Raw genomic sequence first — 19,989 nt, 5'->3', positions numbered from 1 at the left:
TATCTATCGAAAGTTTTTTTAACCTTTAAAACTATATGAAAATATATTTATTATTATTATATTATTTAATTCTTTTATTTTTTTTTATTATTCATTCATTCAATAACTTTTTAGTCAGTAAGTCATTTAATCACCTGCAATTGCTGAATCTTGCTTTCTTGAATTCACAATAGTCCTATTTCAGGGATCATCAGTTGTCTACCATGAAACGGTTTCATGGATTTAAAAACAAAACAGTATATTAAATCATGACTCCCCAGCAGTGTTGATCAAACACCACCTCCTTTAATCACAAGAACAAAATATGCTCCAAATATTTTATCTAGTTTCCTGTTCCAGATTAATTTGGCTAACCTATTCATACTACCAAAAAAATGTCTTCTTTACCTATGCCACTCGTCCTTGTCTCGAAATTCAAAATGAGTATATTTATTTTAATTTATCAGTTAGTTAAAATAATTATTTATATATAATTTTTTTATATACATTACTAATGTAGTTTTCGATTTCCTTTATTAATATATTTGGATTAGTTTTATATTATTTAAAAAGCATCAGAATAACGAACAAATTCTTTATTTAACTGTTTGAATATTCTAGTTTTATTACCACCTTGTTTAATCATCTTTATTACTAAGCTAGAAATTGGCTGGTATAAAATCTATTAATTTTAAAGTAACCCGAGCTAGTCTCAAAAACTCAGGAATAATTCTTCTATAAAACATATATATATATATATATATATATATATATATATATATATATATATAAGGAACTTATTATTTTGCCTTCTGTATTACATACTTATTATACTTATTTGTGGTGTGTACATACATAAATGTAAATTATATGGCTGTATTGAAAGAAGTTACGCATTCTGTAAATGCTCACACACATAAAAAAATATTAGTTTTTGCAAGTGTCAGTAATTTGTATGTGTGGGCACTGATCCATTTTAAAAAGTAAGATACAACACTGAGACGAAGGGAAAATGCTATTCTCTGCAAACCAGTCAAGGAGCTGTGTTTGACAATCAGTTGGGCACTGTGGCATTGTTGATCCTAAAAGGTGCATTATGCCTTCAGGCTTTACCGTTTTTCTTTGAGAAGAGGTTGGTTTATTGTCAGCTGTCTGAGACACTCCTAACAGAAAATACTGTCAGGACTCCAAGGGCTATTTTTATGTAGTTAAAATGTACCCTCCTTTGGGTGCGCTGGCTTTTCTATACTCCACATTCTAGCCTTGTGCCACATTTTTCTGCTCTGGAAGGAAGTAAATATGCACATTCTCTATCCCTTTTCCAATCTCACATTATAAGATACATCATCAATACGATGACTCAGCAATTTAGTAACAGTGTTCCATGTGTTTTTGCAATCCGTTTCAAATAGCATGAAGCACAGGACAAGTGTAGTAAAGTTTGGATGATGTTAAAGGAAACCATGAACATAGTCGATGCCTCCGTTCAGTCTCGACAAAGGATACCTCTTGTAGGGGCAGCTGCGCATGTAATTAAGAGGCAAGGGTTGCGCAATTACCAACCACACCTCTCCTGAATCGGCACTGTTTGAGTTCAGTGGCAAGAAGTCCAGGATGACTGAAAACAATACCCAGATAAGCGGACAGCACATACAGCACCTGGAAGTCCCAAATGGTTACCCATTTAGTACTGACCAGGTGCTATGTTGTTTAACTTCAGTGATCGAACGGAACCAGTGTGTCAACGTGATTATACCGTATGAACATAGTAAGGTAGTTCAATTTCTGTAGAGGCGAACAATGTGAAACGCAAAGATATATGGATTAACATTAATTTGTTGAACTAAAGTTATCTGTCTGGGATATACATTTTTCGTACTAATATGATATGTCCAATGCAAAAGTTCTGTAACAATAGATATTCACACTTACAGAATCAAATGTGCCTGTGATCTCTTGCTTGTTGTGTAGCTATTTCAAGAGGTGTATGCTGAGTGTTTGAGTTTTTTTGTCGGTGTCAGTAATTTGCATGTTTGAACGCTGGCACATTTTAAAGGGAAAAATATAACACTGAGACATTTTAAAGGGAAAAATATAACACAGACATTTTAAAGGGAAAAATATAACACTAAGACATTTTAAAGGGAAAATATAACACTAAGACATTTTAAAGGGAAAAATATAACACAGCCATTTTAAAGGGAAAAATATAACGCGGAGACATTTTAAAGGGAAAAATATAAGTGAGACAGAAGGAAAACAAAAGTGAAGAGCTGGGAAAGAGATTTATGCAAAGGATAATCAGTTGCATGTGGAAAGAACTAGCTCGGATCTACGATTTGTCTTCAAGTTCATGAGATACATTAGAGTTGTAGTTGGATTAGCATTCTGCTTTGTTTTGGTGTTTTCTGAAAAGACTTCCTCCTAGGTTTTAGACATTTTACTGTACCAGAAAAAGCATTTTTGTTAGTTACGAAGGGAGATATTCATACTTTTTTCACTTGTATACAAATGAATGCAATTAATCTGACAGGATTTCGATTCTGGTGATTATATATATATAGCTTTACTTTGTGTCCATTACGTCATAGATATTTGCGCAAGAATGAATTCAGATCACTGTGTATTTTGCTTCCCCATGACTAAACCCCATATTACTATTTCATTATTTACGTTTAAATTTTTTGTGGCTCATCCCCTACAATACTTCAACACTTAAGTCGAGAAAATTCGTAAGACTAATATGCTACAATTATGCACATGCTGTATATAAATATGTCTTTGCTACTTAGTATGTCTGATGCAATCAAACACGCTCACAATATTATTGTAGCATTTAACCATTAATTTAAAACATGTGGGAAAATGTTTTTTCATATTCTTTCTATTCATTTAAAGACCAATTTTTTCAAAGTAAAAACTTAATGATTGTTGACAACAGAGCATATATAAATAGACAATATTAGGCTACATTCCAGTTACCAAAATTTTACTAATTATATATGTATATATTCACAGCCTGGTTAAATTCAGATGGGGTCTGAATTGGAATTCAGTGGCTTCTAATCGATTTGGCCAATGCAAGCAAGACCGTACAGGCATTTATCATAATGTACAGTAAAGATACCTATATTGCATTAACGTTGTGAAACCATCACACAATGCCTACAGATAATGCCCTTAAACTACCGATCCCTGTTGATCTTAGTATTGGAGGTAACCTACAATCCCCCAGCAACATGAAGTCATATGCTTGTGTTCTTATTTTTAATATCACTTTATCTTATTTATCCACTATTCCATCAACTAATTTTCCATCACTACTTGCTCTGAAGAGGTTTTATAGAACAAAAGTCAGTCTATACATGTGTACTGTTACTAACTTATCGAATGCTATTGGAATAGATATATACCGAAATTATTACCTCGTGATAACCTTAAACTTACCTTACATATTTCTATCTATATAAGGTTAGGTATATTTATATATTTGCATATATATAGGATTCACTCTAAACTAATTAACCGAATATTATGCAGTTTGGAACACAGCTACCTGGTTTAAGAGGTAGTAACATGGGCTATATTTAGTTTTATGTGAAGGATGTAAATAGGATGTGACCTTCCTTTATAAAAATTCAGATATCTCCAATTTTTCTGACACCAATTAATATTTCCCAAATTGTAGTTTCTTTGAATTATTGTAAAGGGTTTTCAGAAGACATAATATGAGGACAACTTCCTATTTGAAAATGCAAATATGTCAATTTGTACTGAATTTATTCATAACCATTAGACACCAGTTAAGCAAGATTCTGTGGATTTCGATTTCTTAAGAACCATGAAGTGATGTTTTAAATTTTAGATACATTCTAGAATCAAAATCATTGATCCAAATTAGAATAAGGATTCTAGACATAAGATTTAGTATCATATGTTGATTTTAATCATTGTAAGGAACATAAATGTGGCACAAAACTTCTGTTCAGAGAATTTTACCTGTTTTGAGACTGATATTCTTCTAGTATCGCCATAGAAAGTCCCAATCTAAATCATATTTACTTGTGTTTCAGATTCTTTTGTGTCACCAAACAAATGAATACACAGATTTCATTTTATTATTATAAATTTGTTTTAACTTCATGACTTCAAGTTTTGACGTTGATAAATGATTGCTTTTCGTGTCCTCTACAGGATACATTCATCCATTATGTCAGTTCTAGATGATTTAATGAGTCACAATTTATATTATAACTAGAAAAGCTACCCAATATTGCACATGTAAAATAATACCTGTGATTAATAAAAAACCTCTACTCATCAAAAGTAACTTTTGAGTGTTGAGCCATTTTTTTGTTGTTGTTCGATTCACACAGATGGCACAAAATTGTTGATTCTGAAGGAAGAGCAAAATAATTTTATTTTACTTATTCATTCATTTCTATTTGTTTTAATTTTGTTTTTGGATATTTATTTAAATAATCTATATTTCTACTTGTACATACATTCCTGTAATATAATTTATAAATTAATCATAATTTCATTGAAAAAGTTAATTTATTATTTAGTAAAATTAAGAGATCCACCAAGATAAAGTAGACTAAATAAAGAACTGATAGATAGGTTTGTTGAAAGCTCAATTTCTAAAAGCTGTCCAATACATGTCAATATATGAAACAAACGTTAAACTGAACATGATGATGATGATGATGATGATGATGATGATGATGATGATGATGATGGTAAAGAAGAAGAAGAATGTCATTCATGTTTGATCTGCTCATTTGTCTCTGGAAATCTGTTCAAAATTTACTCCTGTTTCATGACATCACTAATAAAATGAATTTGAAAGAATTTGGTGTAATGAAAAACTGAATACCTCAAATTAAAAAAAAGAAAAACTCTATCAAAGATCAGAATTATTTGATCTTTATGAAATTTTCATTATTTATTAAATAATGAATCTGTTAATATGGAGCATATATTTTATTTTAAAAGACTTATATTTTTATCTTTTTAGATTATTTAAATTACTTTATCTCATTTCATTACAATTAAGAAATACATTTTATCATGCTCATAGTCGAAACTTGATGATCATTTGCATAACAAACATAACATCCTGTAGCTGCAAAAAAAAAAAAAACAACGTTTTTTAATAGCAGCTCTGAGAAAATTATATTAAAAATAATTGAATAAATAACATGTTTAGGAGCTTTTAAATACAAGTTTCCTATAAAAATTGTTTTATTTTTTCATTTATCATGTTATCTTCTTGTAAAGGTGCTTAGTGAGTTTTCACTGTATAAAAGATGTATTTCATCCTCATAATGATCGAAAAAACGTTTATAATTTTCTGTTTTTTTTTTTTTATAAAATAAACACACACACATATGTATATATAAATCCTTCACGATCCATATATATTAATTACATTATTTTTCTTTTTTCTTTTGCAGGTAAGTTCCTATTTGGACATTCTTTTACTTATTACTGGTAAGACAATTTTTTATTTGTCTTCAAATGAAATCGTAAAATATTTAGAATTAACCAAACAAGACAACTTTATTTATTCAAAATAAATCTTTTATTAAAAATGTTGCAACCTGGAGCTTAATCACACAGATAATTTCTTAAATCTATCATACTCAAAGGTAGACATTTGAAGCATATCATAAAACAAAGTCTGTTGGAGATTCATGACTAAAACTAAGTTAGGCATAGAGTGAAGTTTATTTCTACCAAACTGGTTGGATTGCAGAAAAAGAATTAGGAATTTTATTAACGATTTCATGGTAGCTTTTGTGGAGGATGTCACCTTGAATAATGGTTTTATCTAACAAGTTTTTCTGAAATAATGTGACCAACATATTTTAGGATTTCCAATGCATTATTGAAATTCTTTTAATTACTTTTGTTTAAGAGGTTATGTTTGTTGTTTAAGTTTATTTATTTGATTGACTAATCATAACCAAACTTAGTCAAAATATTGGCCTTGGTCTAACTTCTAACCAGTTTTATTTTGGATTATCTATGTCAAAGGTCACATAAAAGGTGAAGGTCACACTTTTGGCAAGAAGTTTGATTCTGTTCATTGAAGTGATACACTATTTGGTCCATATTGTAGCCAATGAAGTTCTTCTATATATCACCTTGATCTTAGAAAGTTTGGTCAAGGACCAAATTTTTATGGAATTTCAATTTCTGAATTTTTCAAAATTGATGTATGAGTCTGATGTTCTTTGATAACAATAAGCACTATGCAAAGTTTACAGTTTGTGAGTTATAAACGTTTCCATGGTATAATATCAGGAATACTTAATACAATATGGAGAAGTAAGACCCAAATAAGACTTTGGCTCATTTTTACATTGTCAGGCAGAGGTATGCAATGTTACATCTGACTGATTTTCTTTTTAATATGATCATTTCTTCCACTACCACCTTGACAGCTTCCGATCTTTCTTTGGAGGAGGAAGATTCTACTTCTTTGTGTTAGGTATTTTAAAAACAGAAGAAAAAATACAAAGAAAAAAATTTGTTGCAAAAAATAAACACGTATCTTTGAAGAAGCCAATATATCAGAACATTGTTTTTATGCTGTTTTTATTTTTTTTCTCTACCATGGAAGTAAAGAGCTCAGGAATGAAGCAGGGATTTTATTACTATTCTAATTCTTTCATTTAACATGAGTAAAATAAATTATGTATGCAGGCATTCAATTGAAATTCTTTAAAATTAATATGAATTTTTCCACTCCCTCGTCCATGGTTTACAGTACTTCTTGGGGTGGAGGGCGAATTCCACTTTGCAGTACGGCTATAATTGGAAGGCTGAGATGACTCAGTTGTACATTATTTAGATAACAGCTGGCTACATCGTCTGCTATATATTTTTGGTTCTATGTATTCAGCCTCAGTAGGTAGGATTATACTAAAAGTATGAACTCCTCATTTATCCTCCTTCCTTTTTTTTGTCTTTGTTCATTTCTCTATATTATATTAGTTGATTTAAAAGTTTTTGCAAGTGTAGATTGTTTCTTGGAAAATCTTTGAAATCAATTTGGTAGTAAAAAAACTCTTCGGAAATGTAGTTAATGAATTTTTCTTGGTAAAACTTCAATTGTATTTCTTCTCCCTTTTTCCACTCCTCTCCCATTCCTCTCTTTTTTTCAGGTCCCCTTCCTCCCTCTCTCCTTTCTTCTTCCGTACTCTCTCTCACCTCTTTTTTTCTATCATCCCCTCTCCCTCTTTCCCTCTCTCCCATCCTTTCACTCCCGTTCTCCTGTCTTTTCACTCCATTTCTCACGTCCTCTCTCTTTTTTTCTCACATCCTCTCTCTTTTTTTTCTCACATCCTCTCTCTTTTTTTTCTCACATCCTCTCTTTTTTTTCTCACATCCTCTCTCTTTTTTTCTCACATCCTCTCTTTTTTTTTCTCACGTCCTCTCTCTTTTTTTTTCTCACATCCTCTCTCTTTTTTTTCTCACATCCTCTCTCTTTTTTTTCTCACATCCTCTCTCTTTTTTTTCTCACATCCTCTCTCTTTTTTTTCTCACGTCCTCTCTTTTTTTTCTCACGTCCTCTCTTTTTTTTCTCACGTCCTCTCTCTTTTTTTTCTCACGTCCTCTCTCTTTTTTTTCTCACGTCCTGTCTCTTTTTTTTTCTCACGTCCTGTCTCTTTTTTTTTCTCACGTCCTGTCTCTTTTTTTTTCTCACGTCCTGTCTCTTTTTTTTTCTCACGTCCTCTCTCTCTTTTTTTTCTCACGTCCTGTCTCTTTTTTTTTCTCACGTCCTGTCTCTTTTTTTTTCTCACGTCCTCTCTTTTTTTTCTCACGTCCTCTCTTTTTTTTCTCACGTCCTCTCTCTCTTTTTTTTCTCACGTCCTGTCTCTTTTTTTTCTCACGTCCTGTCTCTTTTTTTTTCTCACGTCCTGTCTCTTTTTTTTTCTCACGTCCTGTCTCTTTTTTTTTCTCATGTCCTGTCTCTTTTTTTTTCTCACGTCCTGTCTCTTTTTTTTTCTCACGTCCTCTCTCTTTTTTTCTCATGTCCTCTCTTTTTTTTTCTCACGTCCTGTCTCTTTTTTTTTCACGTCCTGTCTCTTTTTTTTTCATGTCCTCTCTCTTTTTTTTTTCATGTCCTCTCTCTTTTTTTTCTCACGTCCTGTCTCTTTTTTTTTCTCACGTCCTGTCTCTTTTTTTTCTCACGTCCTGTCTCTTTTTTTTCTCACGTCCAGTCTCTTTTTTTTCTCACGTCCTGTCTCTTTTTTTTCTCACGTCCTGTCTCTTTTTTTTCTCACGTCCTGTCTCTTTTTTTTCTCATATCCTCTCTCTTTTTTTTTCTCACGTCCTTTCTCTTTTTTTCTCACGTCCTTTCTCTTTTTTTCTCACGTCCTTTCTCTTTTTTTCTCACGTCCTTTCTCTTTTTTTTTCTCACGTCCTTTCTCTTTTTTTTTCTCACGTCCTTTCTCTTTTTTTTTCTCACGTCCTTTCTCTTTTTTTTCTCATATCCTCTCTCTTTTTTTTTCTCACGTCCTTTCTCTTTTTTTCTCACGTCCTTTCTCTTTTTTTCTCACGTCCTTTCTCTTTTTTTCTCACGTCGTTTCTCTTTTTTTTCACATCCTTTCTCTTTTTTTTTCTCACGTCCTGTCTCTTTTTTTTCTCATGTCCTCTCTCTTTTTTTTTCTCACGTCCTTTCTCTTTTTTTCTCACGTCCTTTCTCTTTTTTTCTCACGTCCTTTCTCTTTTTTTTTCACGTCCTTTCTCTTTTTTTTTCTCACGTCCTGTCTCTTTTTTTTCTCATATCCTCTCTCTTTTTTTTTCTCACGTCCTTTCTCTTTTTTTCTCACGCCCTTTCTCTTTTTTTCTCACGTCCTTTCTCTTTTTTTCTCACGTCCTTTCTCTTTTTTTCTCACGTCCTTTCTCTTTTTTTCTCACGTCCTTTCTCTTTTTTTCTCACGTCCTCTCTTTTTTTTTCTCACGTCCTCTCTTTTTTTTTCTCACGTCCTCTCTTTTTTCTATCACTATCATCTCCCCTTTATCTCTTGTCACCCCTTTTATTTATCATTTTTCTTTCTTTTATTATCCCTCTTCTCTCTCTCGTTCACATCATTCTTCCTCACACTTGTCCTCCTACTTCTCTCTTTCATACACCTTCTCCCCTCTCTCACTCTCGTCCATTCACTCTCTTTCCTCTCTCTCTCTCTCATCCATCCACTCTCTCTGTCATCTTGTTTCTCTTTTTGTCCTAAGTCTAACAAATACCTTATTTTTCAAAAGAGTCACTATTCTCGAAAAGAACAGAAGATTTCTAACCATGGACAGTAAAAGCATATTTACCAAAAGAAAAATAGGTTGTTGTACTATGCATTTAACTAGTAGATCCTGATTCAGATCATCTTATCCATCTCGGAAATAAGAACTGGAAATTGGTCCAGTTACTTATTAGGAACTTGATCAGATAATTTGGAAATGTTTTGATGCTTATTTAATATTTGAAAATTTGAGACTGGAGCCAAATGGAAACATCAAAGGATATTTAAGTGTTTTTCATAGAAAACTAAATTAATAGATGCCAACATTTGTTTTAATGATTAGGTTTTAACATGTTTAGCTTTAGGGTCATAGTAACAGATATTCCTCAGGTACTACAAGTAGAAATAAGCTTGATCTATTATATAAAGAAAAGTTGTATATTGGGGTTTGGGTTCAGCTAAAAGTCAGAAACTACAAAGATACACTTACAAATCTTATATATTCTGAATTAGTATAGCCCGAGCAGATTATTGTCACCAGAGACCAAATTAGTGCATGGGGAGAGATCAGAAAAAAACAAACCCAAATACTTTCTTCCATTCTTACTAGTAATCATTCAAAAAAGAACACTAAAACTAAATAAAGTAGAAAAAACATAAAAGCTACTGTCAATGCTGATGCAAAGAAAGTGGACTTTAAGGTGCTAGAAAACTTCTCACTTCTGTCTGTACCTTATATTTCTACAAAACCACCATCCCCTTATGCATGGAGTATTGTTGTCGCATCTGGGCTGGTGCACCAACCACTAGTCTCTCTCAGATAAGGTGAAAAAAGTGCCTAATCCAATAGGTCTCACACTGTCTACCAAATTTCACTGACATAATGTTGCATCTCTGTGCTTTTTTACAAGTACTTCAATCGGATGTGCTCCAATGAACTTGCTGCTCTGGAGCCGCAACATAAACACCTAACAAACCAAACTCAGCTAAATCTCACTTCTTCACTGTAAAGATCCCCAGGTGCTGGAAGGCCTTCTACTCTAATAGCTTCTTCCTTCAAACTGCTAACCTTTGGAATTCCCTCCCTGTTCCCCTGACTATACCACCATACAGAAATTTAAATGTGAACAGACGCCTTGCTGTACACTTCCCACCAGACAACATTTGCTTTAATAACTTTTTTAAAGGAGTATCTATTTTTTGTAATAAGTAAATATAAATTGTTTTTGTTATTTTATTAAAAAACATTTTGAAAACAATCAATTTTAAAATAGGTGTTTTGTTTTATTGAGAAGGGCGAGGCATGAACTTCTGGTGACATCATATACAGTGTAGTGCTAAATCCATTTCTAGCTTAAAATGCTTAAAATATACTTGGTGCAAAACAGTTCGAATTTCAACTTCAGTAAACATAATTTCCAAACGTTAACAGTTTGACAATTATGTCTATCAAATTTTAAATTAGAATAAAATTTTGAATCAAATACATTTTCAATACTCACTGAAGAATCTGTCAGAAGAAAGCCATAGTTTTTGCTAAATTGACAATCATAAGAATATCTTCCGATCTGTAAGAGTGTCCTGAAATTGCATGACACAATTGAGAATAATTTTTATGTTTAGCTTAAAGCCAGTCCCAGTAGGAAAGAAGGGAGAAAAAAGATCCATGCCTTTTATCAATGTAACAGTATTAAGTGATTATTTGGAATTTATTGGGGTTTTTTTTAATCCTATTTTTGGTGCTGATAAATATATCTTCCAAGGTTTTTCTCAACATTGGCAATTACTGTCTTGAAATTTTAGAAGAGGTATGGGATTTTATGTTTAAGGGTATCTAATTGACAACAACAAATGAGGTAACATTTATTCACATTAATTTACGATTTATAAGCATCATTAATGTCACATGTGCTGGGATTGTGATGAGAAGTGCTTCCCAATACTAAGCTAATTGGGCAGAAACATTCCTATGTGATAAATAAGTAACATTTTATTTTAAAAGTTTGTAATTGATAATCACAAATAAAGTCAAATTTTTGCAAATTAATTGATAAGAATAACATGTGGTAGGATGATGAAAAATTCATCTTTATATTTTATAATATAGTGGGTGCAATAAATATCCGATACAAAGCAAAAAGTTTTTTTTAATTTTTATTACACAAAAATAAAAGCAATAAAAAAAAAATGCTAATCTAATGTATTTTTGTATGATAAATACAAATCTTGCATCAAAAATCATACATAATTACGCATTCACTAGATAATTACATAAATGTCATATCTAGGCTTCAAAAAGTATCCAACACACACAAAAAATAGTAATAGTTTTTAGTAATATGACCTTTACTTGCCATAACAGTTTCCAAACGTTTGGGATACTTCTTTACAAGATTGTTAAAAATGTTAACTGGAATTTTATCCCACTCTTCTTGGCAAATTCGTTTAAGTTCTGTCAGATTCCTCAGATCTCTTTTGTACAATCAACTACAACTTTTGGTACAGATTTTCAATTAAGTTGAGGTCAGGTGATTGACTTGGCCATCCTAAATACCTCTATTTTCTTCTCCCGAAATCATGTAGCCTTAGTTGTATGTGCTTGGAATCATTGTCCTGCTGGGATATTCAACCACTTTACACTGAAAAAGTGTAATTTGCTCCAGTTTCTTTTTGAAAATAATTATTCTGGTGAAGAAGATTATTACAATGAAGACAATTTTAAATAATGACCTAAAAGGCTAAAAAAAAAATAAGGGAAATAATTCTTATTTATCTTTGAACTTGTACATATGTCTTTCTCAACTTCGTGTCTTTTGTTCTAACATTCTCTTGAGTCACTTTCTTCCCACCCACCCCTGCTCCCTCTCACTCTTCAATCTCTTGCACTTTAAACTCATATATTGGTCTCCAAATTCACGAGAAATATCAGTCTTAGATTTTTCTGCAATAGTTTGTGTGATATGTGCCTTAAGTTGACATGGCCAAACAGCAGGTATCGGAAGCAAACTTTGACTGTTAAGTCAAATAGAGAAAAGATTGGTAAATAGTGATTGCTGTATTATAATTGTGGCAAGTGTCTCAAGTTATCAAAGTTCTTTGTGGGTGAGGAGATAACTATTTGCAGTGAACCATCTATTGAAAACTTGGATAGTTGTGATAACTATTTCTCCAGATGCATATACTTTCTCTCTCACACACATCATTAAAGTTTCAATCTTTGCAATCTCATCAGGATCAATACACTACTCAATTACATATTGACTCTAAGAAGATTGTAAATATTAAAATCATGATTTGTTGATTTAAAACAAAAACAAAAATAACCAAAAACAACAAACTATATAAACACTGAGATCCTTCCACCCAAGTAATAGTATTAATGGTTTGTGTCAGGTAGATGATGAGACACACATTGAGAATTGCAGATCCTGGTTGGGTTTAGGTAAAATTTGATTAAGAGGAAAGCTCAACAAGAATTTTGTTTTTTTTACATTGGACCTGAAAATGACCATGCTGTAGTTAATTAGTTGATATTGTGTTCTACTGATGAACAGTTCTTGTGAAGAAACACTGCTCATGGAACTTTGCTTTAGCTACAGGTACATAGAAGAAAAAAGGAAAAATAATTACAGTGGTTGTAGCTAGACAAGTTTTTGCTGTGAATGTTTTATAGGGGGTGTTGAGAGGAAAAGCTGGTAATGCCTCTTCCGTGAGAAAGGGATTATATGTAAGAGAGGAGGACATCCTTCCTCCACTAGATTTCAAAGTCGATTTTGTACTCTTTCAATGCTGGCTAGAGTGCACTGAACAGCACCTTCCAAGATGTGGCAACAGTACTCCATTTTAGGTTGTAATTGGTTCTTATACAGATAAACGATTACATCAGGAGTAAAATATTTTCTAGAGCAATAAAATGATCTGAGATTTTTCCAGAGACATTAGCAACAGATTTGATATAAATCTTCCACTTTATATGTTGGGTGAAAGTCAGTCACAGAATATTATGAAAGTAGGAAGCCTTCTCAAGGTAAGCTCTATTCATTTTAACTGGGGCAAAATGAAGATTCAAATGTTGGTAACGAAATAAATTTGGTATTATATGTATTAAAAGTAGCCAGACACTTTTTTCTCCATTGCACACCATGTTCCAGGTCAGAAATGAGAGTATTAGAAAGATCTTTATTATTAATGATCTTCAAAATGCTGGCATAGATGGTTATGTCATCTACATAAATATCAATGAATTATCTTAGAATATGACATAGGAGATCCTTGAATATCAGGAAGAGTGTTGGGTGCAGAATGGATCCTTGAGACACATCGGCGTTGATACAATGTGTTTCTGACCTTTGACCATCAACAACTACTTTTAGACACCTATCAGACTGAGAGAGAGACGATTTAATGAGGTATTTCATAATTAGCAAGCTTGTGAAGCTGACCATTGTGCCAAACACTATCAAAGATGCAATTTAGAAACAAGGTTCTCATCATCTTGGATAGATGTGGCTCAATACTCATTATCAGACAGCTGTTTCATTGTTACAAGATTAATCAGTGTGGTGAGATGTAGCAAGTGTCAAGAGATTAAAAAAAAACAAATTGTGAGAAGTGGTAGCGGATGACTTACTATATAAGCTAACCAACCCATTAAGAGTGACAGAAATTATATTGCATAAATTAATTTATTTGTTTACAAAGTTAAAGTACTAATTACCTATAGAACGCCATCAAAACAATTTTTTTGAAAGATTATGCTAAGTTGAAACTACTATTTGCCTTACTAGAGTACTCCATCTATATATAGGTAGGAACTACTATTCTCTCTCTCTCTCATATATATATATATATATATATGAAAATAAAAGAATTTAAAACTGTAAATTAAAGTTTACATTTAAATTTATTATTCAACAGAATACTCCAAAATCACAAAATACATTTTTCAGATGCATTAAAGGTGGTCTTCAGTGATGCATTGTCTTCATTGCCGATTTTGAGTTCTACATCATATCACCTCACACACAACCCGATATCTCTCTCTCTTATATATATATATAAGTGGTGGGACAATTAATCAGAATCGTAAGATTAGCGTATTTTGGGCGGAATCAGAATCGCATCGTTAAAAAATACCTTAGATTTACGATTCTCTTATATTTTTAAGTTGAACTGTTTTTTTGAAGTGAGATTAATGCTGTCAAAAATTTATGATAAAGACGTCATAGAACTTTTCATAACATATTTAATATGATATACAAGAATTTTATTAACTACTTTAAAGATAATCTTTATTTATCTTAATGAGTTTTCTTATTCCGTCACATACATAGGCGCTGTCTGTCTATTTCGAAACTTCAAGGCCCATGATTAGTTATGTTTGCACTGTTGCAAAACTTTAGGGGCCACGAGGTAACATTGTTTTCATTTGTGAGCGAAGTTTATTTATGTATAAAACAGTCTAACCGTCAAGTCCATGAAAAAGTTGATGAATGCTTAACCTTTAGAGAAAAAAGATTTTTCAGTGCTCTCATTGCGAGTAAATCATGTTAAAAATCAGTGGTTTTTCCAACTGGTGACTAAAAAAAAGGGGGGGGGGCGCTTATCTTTTGGTAATTTTTTTTTTTTTTTTACTGGCACTCTTCCATTAGTAAATAAAAAACATGTCTTGTCAACCTTTATATTTTTTAAAAATAAAACAAGCAAAGTCAAATTATTTAAACAATAAAAGGTTTAATAAAACAATGAATTTAATTTTTTTTTCTTTTAAAATATTCTGCAAATGAAGCAATTAAACATTTCTTTTGGAACTTCTTTGCACAAGAAAAACAAAAAAATATGAAAAATTTATTAAAAAAGGAAAAAAGTTTAACTTTTTTTTTTTTTAATCCTTTGAACCCTAACTTAGAAAACTAACTAGTCACTCAGAGCCATTCAACTAAAGGACTGTATGGGCTTGGTCGATATTCACCAATGCGTGGTATCACAGTCGTGATGTGAGCATGGGTAAATGTTTCCCAACCCCTAACAAATTAAAACATTAAATAAGAATAAACATTAAAGGACGATAAGTATATAATTATATAATAAAAATAAATATAGAAATAAACCAATGGAAATCGGAATCGTACTTGGCATCGGAATCGTTAATCAACATTTTCCTGGAGTTGGAATCGGGAAAAATTTAGGAATCGTCCCAACACTAGAATATATATGTGTGTTTGTATATTTATATATCTGTAATGTTGTCTGTCTGTGTGTACAGACTCGAGATTTGATATAAGAGGTATTGAGATTTGGGAAAATCTTTTTAATCGGTTTTTGGCCAGAAATTTGGCTGTCAAGGAGTGAAAGTTCAATGATTTGACCTTTAAAAACTCTATCAAACTCCTCTGCCAATTTTGGGTCTAAACACTTGAAATTTTAAATGTAGGTTACTTGGACATGGATCAAACTTTTTAATTTGATTTGAGCCCAGAACAATAAATGTTAAGGGGTCAAAATTCGGGTCAAAGTTAAAAAAAATTTGACCTGCAGTTTCTACCAAATTACTCAGCCAATTTTTGGTTTAAACATTTGAAATTTTACATAAAATGTATTCAGACATAGGGCAAGCTTTTTAATTGTTTTTTGGCCGAAAATTTGGGTAGCAAGGGGGCAAAGTTCAAAAGATTTGACCTATGTGGTCTCTAGCAAACTATTCAGACAATTTTGGGTCTAAACATTTGAAAGAGTTGATCTTTGCAGAGTTTATCAAACTCCTCCGCCAATTTTGGGTCCAAACACTTGAAATTCTAGATGTAGGTTACCTGAACATGAGTCAAACTTTTTAATATATATATATATATACATATGCACACAAAGTTATGAACAGTAGATAGGGCCCAAGCAAAGCCGGGCTGAACTGCTAGTATATATATATATATATATATATATATATATATATATATATATATATATATGAATATATTAGTATTGGGTATCGGAATCAGAATAATTTGTGACTATTTTCTGATGCCAAAAACGATTCCTTTATCTTTTTTATTTGATTTTGTTTGAAAAAAATCTTCTACTGTTGGTAGTAATAATAAAATAATAAATATTTATTGATTTTAAACTACCAGCAAAACTAAAATCTATAGATCATTCCCTCTCACAAGTGTTTTCTTTTTACATTTGAAGAAATATAGACACATTTAAGATGTGTTTTTACAGTATTCGAGATAAAATAACCATTTTATGTTTGAATATTTTGAGATTTATAGAGAATCCAAATCGCTAATTTAGTACGGAATCGGTAATTGTATCGGAATCTGGAAAAATATTGGATGCGTTAAATCACTAATCTATATTTATATATATATTGATTGTTAATATTGTAGTCCATAGACAAAACATGAAACTACTTTAATGCGAATTAAGTACAACATTATTTTGTGAATTTATGTTTGTGTATTCACTATACAGTGATTGATCATTTACTTATTATCTTGTCTGAATTTGATGCCTTATTTTGATACAGGCTTTACTATCAGTCACATGCCTTTTGCTGAAATGAAAATCACAATTCAAGTTTAAAACAATGTTTTGAGTTTTTTAATAATACTTAGTTTTTTTTACTAAACGACTGACTTGCAGTCAGAACAAACCTAAATACAAATAGTCTCTCCACTGAAGGCCCCAAAGGTTCCTCTCTTTCACTCAGACACACCAAACTAATCTGCTCCATTGTTTTACTAGAATATATATATATATATATATATATATATATATATAATCTCCCGCCATTCAGCATAGGGCACACTGTGAGACCACTTGAGAATAATTGTCTGTTTAATCTGTAGACATAAAAATCTTCTGACCAGTGTGAGGGTTATTATCTAGAATAGATATTAATTCTGTAGAATTTCAAGGGTTTGCTTTCTCAGTATGAAACTCCGCCTTTAAAGATGCATTTACTCTTACCAAGTGGACAAGTTAAACTTTGGGTGGTCAAAAGCTTGAGGTAGACATTTTCCCATCACCGGTTTGTCGTTTGCATCGCAACTTCACTAAACATGCATCGTTGTGCATGTTTACAATTTGACACAATTATCAGTGAAAATAATAATTTGATAATAAATTTTTTTTTAAACAGGGATGTAAGATTTCTGCTTTTTAGCAGAATTACAATTTTTTGTAAATCAGAAAAAGTGAAATTCTACCTTTTTCTTTGAATTCAAAAAAGCACATTTTTTATAGCAAAATCTTATTTCTGTTGTCTGATTTTTGTTCTTTTTTTTTTTTGTTTCTTCACCCCTCTCTCGCGTGGGCTTTATCTTTATTTCTCGTTTTCTGTTTTTTCTTTCTTCCTCTTTCAGTCTCCTTTTGATTTGCTTGCTTCATACTTCAAAATGTTTCTCGATTGTTTTATCAAAGAATGACCCCCTCCCTCCGGATATTGGTGGTGGGTAGGTGGGTCGTGCCTTCTCCCAAATTTATGAAATTCATCTTTTTAGTCGCGTGCAAGCGACTCTATAAGTCACTCCGTCGGTCTGTCTGTCCGTAACACTTTTGTGCTTGGCCTTTTTAGTTAAGATCAAAGGTCTGTTGTTAATAAATGCTGTTCTTAGCTTTTTAAGCTTTTCTTGTCCTTTTGGCCAAGATCAAAGTGTAGTTTTTACACGGAAATAAAAAAATGTTTTAAACAATTGGGTGCCAAGTAGGACGTCCCCAAGGACGAATGCGGTATTATGGTGAAAGAAGATTCTAGCTAAGAGAAACTTTTGTTTAGTTCTAGAGTGACAAGATGACCAACGACCCCCATCTGTCCCCCTTTTGAGTTGGCCTTGTGCCTAAGTTTTTTGTTCATGTTCTTTTTTTTTTTGCCTGAATAAAAGATTTAATATCTCAAAGTGTAGTATCTGCTCCGGCAGATACTGCAAGCAAAGATCATATGTGAGGGCAACTCCACATATAAGACCTTGGTCAATGTAGGGGCAACCCTTCATACCAATTGTCACTATCCAGCTCCCTTACTCCCTGGGGAGTTGGTCCCCATTTCCCCTTCACTCCTCACATTAAAAATCGGCCATGTGCCTAATTTGCTCGGTAGGAGAGCAAATAAATACCCTTTTCTTGGCCTTTTGGCCAAGATCAAAGTGTAGTATCTGTTCCGGCAGATACTGCAAGCTATGACTAGCAAAGACCAGATGTGGGGGCAACCCCACATGCCTGACCATTAACCAGCTCCCATTTCCCACCTCTCGGGAGCTGGTCCCCTTTTTCCCTTCCCCCTCCCTTCACTCCTCACATTAAAAATCGGCCTTGTGCCTAATTTGCTCGGTGGGGGAGCAAATAAATACCATCTGTTCTTACTACATGCTATACTTATGTTTGTATCTTTGTGATATAAAGTGGGGATCACTTTTCTGTATTAATTTAATGTAAAATGATCATCCACTTTGCAACCAGTCAGTCTCAAAGCCATTCAAGTTGTTTTTGAAGGATTCCCGTTATTTTTTAAGCATTCAAGTCATTCTTAAGGTCATTCAATTCATCCTTGAGTTCATTAAAGTCATTCTAAGTCATTTACTTTTTATTTATTTAAGTCGTTTCAGCCCATTTTTCGGCCATTTTAGTTTATCTTTAAGAATTTCATGTCAATCCTACATTCATGCATTCATTCATTACACGAGAGCACGCGACTAATGGCTATTGACCTTGTTTCTATTCCCGGTTTCTTTTGTTTTAATTCGTTCGTCTAGTGATCTCTATCAATCCATACCTCATTGTAATAAAGCTTTCTATACCAGTAGCTTCTTTACAAGAACTGCAAGCTTATGGAACTCTCTTCCTGCTGACTATTTCCCCACCTACCTACACTCTTGGTCTTTTCAAGACTAAGGTCAATAGTCATCACCTGCTTTTGTCCTTTTTAGCTTCTTGAATCAAGTGACTTCACCTATTTTGAAACATAAATAAAAATATTTTTTTCTCTTTTTCTTTCTCTCTTTTTATCACGTTTTAACATTCTTTTCTCTTTTTTTCTCTCTCGCTTTATCTTTCTTTCCCTCGTTTTATCTTTCTTTCTCTTCGTCTCTTGTTTCATCTTTCTTTTTCGTTGTTTCTCGTTTCATCTTTCTTTCTCTCTCTGTCTCTGGTTTTATCTTCCTTTCTCTCTCTAATTTTATCTTTCTTTCTCTTTCTCTCTCGTTTTATCTCTCTCTCTCTCGTTTTATCTCTCTCTCTCTCTCGTTTTATCTCTCTCTCTCTCTCGTTTTATCTCTCTCTCTCTCTCTCTCGTTTTATCTTTCTTTCTCTCTCGTTTTATCTTTCTTTCTCTCTTTCTCTCTTTCTTTCTCTCTTTCTTTCTCTCTTTCTCTCGTTTTATCTTTCTTTCTCTCTCTCTCTCTCGTTTTATCTTTCTTTCTCTCTCTCTCGTTTTATCTTTCTTTCTCTCTCTCTCGTTTTATCTTTCTTTCTCTCTCTCTCGTTTTATCTTTCTTTCTCTCTCGTTTTATCTTTCTTTCTCTCTCTCTCGTTTTATCTTTCTTTCTCTCTCTCTCGTTTTATCTTTCTTTCTCTCTCTCTCGTTTTATCTTTCTTTCTCTCTCTCTCGTTTTATCTTTCTTTCTCTCTCTCCCCCTCTCGTTTTATCTTTCTTTCTCTCTCTCCCCCTCTCGTTTTATCTTTCTTTCTCTCTCTCCCCCTCTCGTTTTATCTTTCTTTCTCTCTCTCCCCCTCTCGTTTTATCTTTCTTTCTCTCTCTCTCTCTCTC

At 32.5% G+C, this 19,989-nt stretch overlaps 1 protein-coding gene and 1 pseudogene across 6 annotated transcripts in view; both read left to right on the top strand.

Moving 5' to 3' along the window:
• Positions 1-19,989, top strand: part of LOC145242393 (uncharacterized) — a 717,261-nt gene that overhangs the window by 325,406 nt on the left and 371,866 nt on the right. The gene's annotated exons all lie outside the window — the stretch shown is intronic.
• Positions 18,339-18,493, top strand: LOC145243301 (U2 spliceosomal RNA; annotated as a pseudogene).

Source organism: Euprymna scolopes, chromosome 21, assembly GCF_053919585.1.
Source record: "Euprymna scolopes isolate OS-2025 chromosome 21, ASM5391958v1, whole genome shotgun sequence".
NCBI lineage: Eukaryota > Metazoa > Mollusca > Cephalopoda > Sepiida > Sepiolidae > Euprymna > Euprymna scolopes.
The sequence above is the reverse complement of the archived record's forward strand: the minus strand, read 5'-3'. Positions and strand labels throughout refer to the sequence as shown.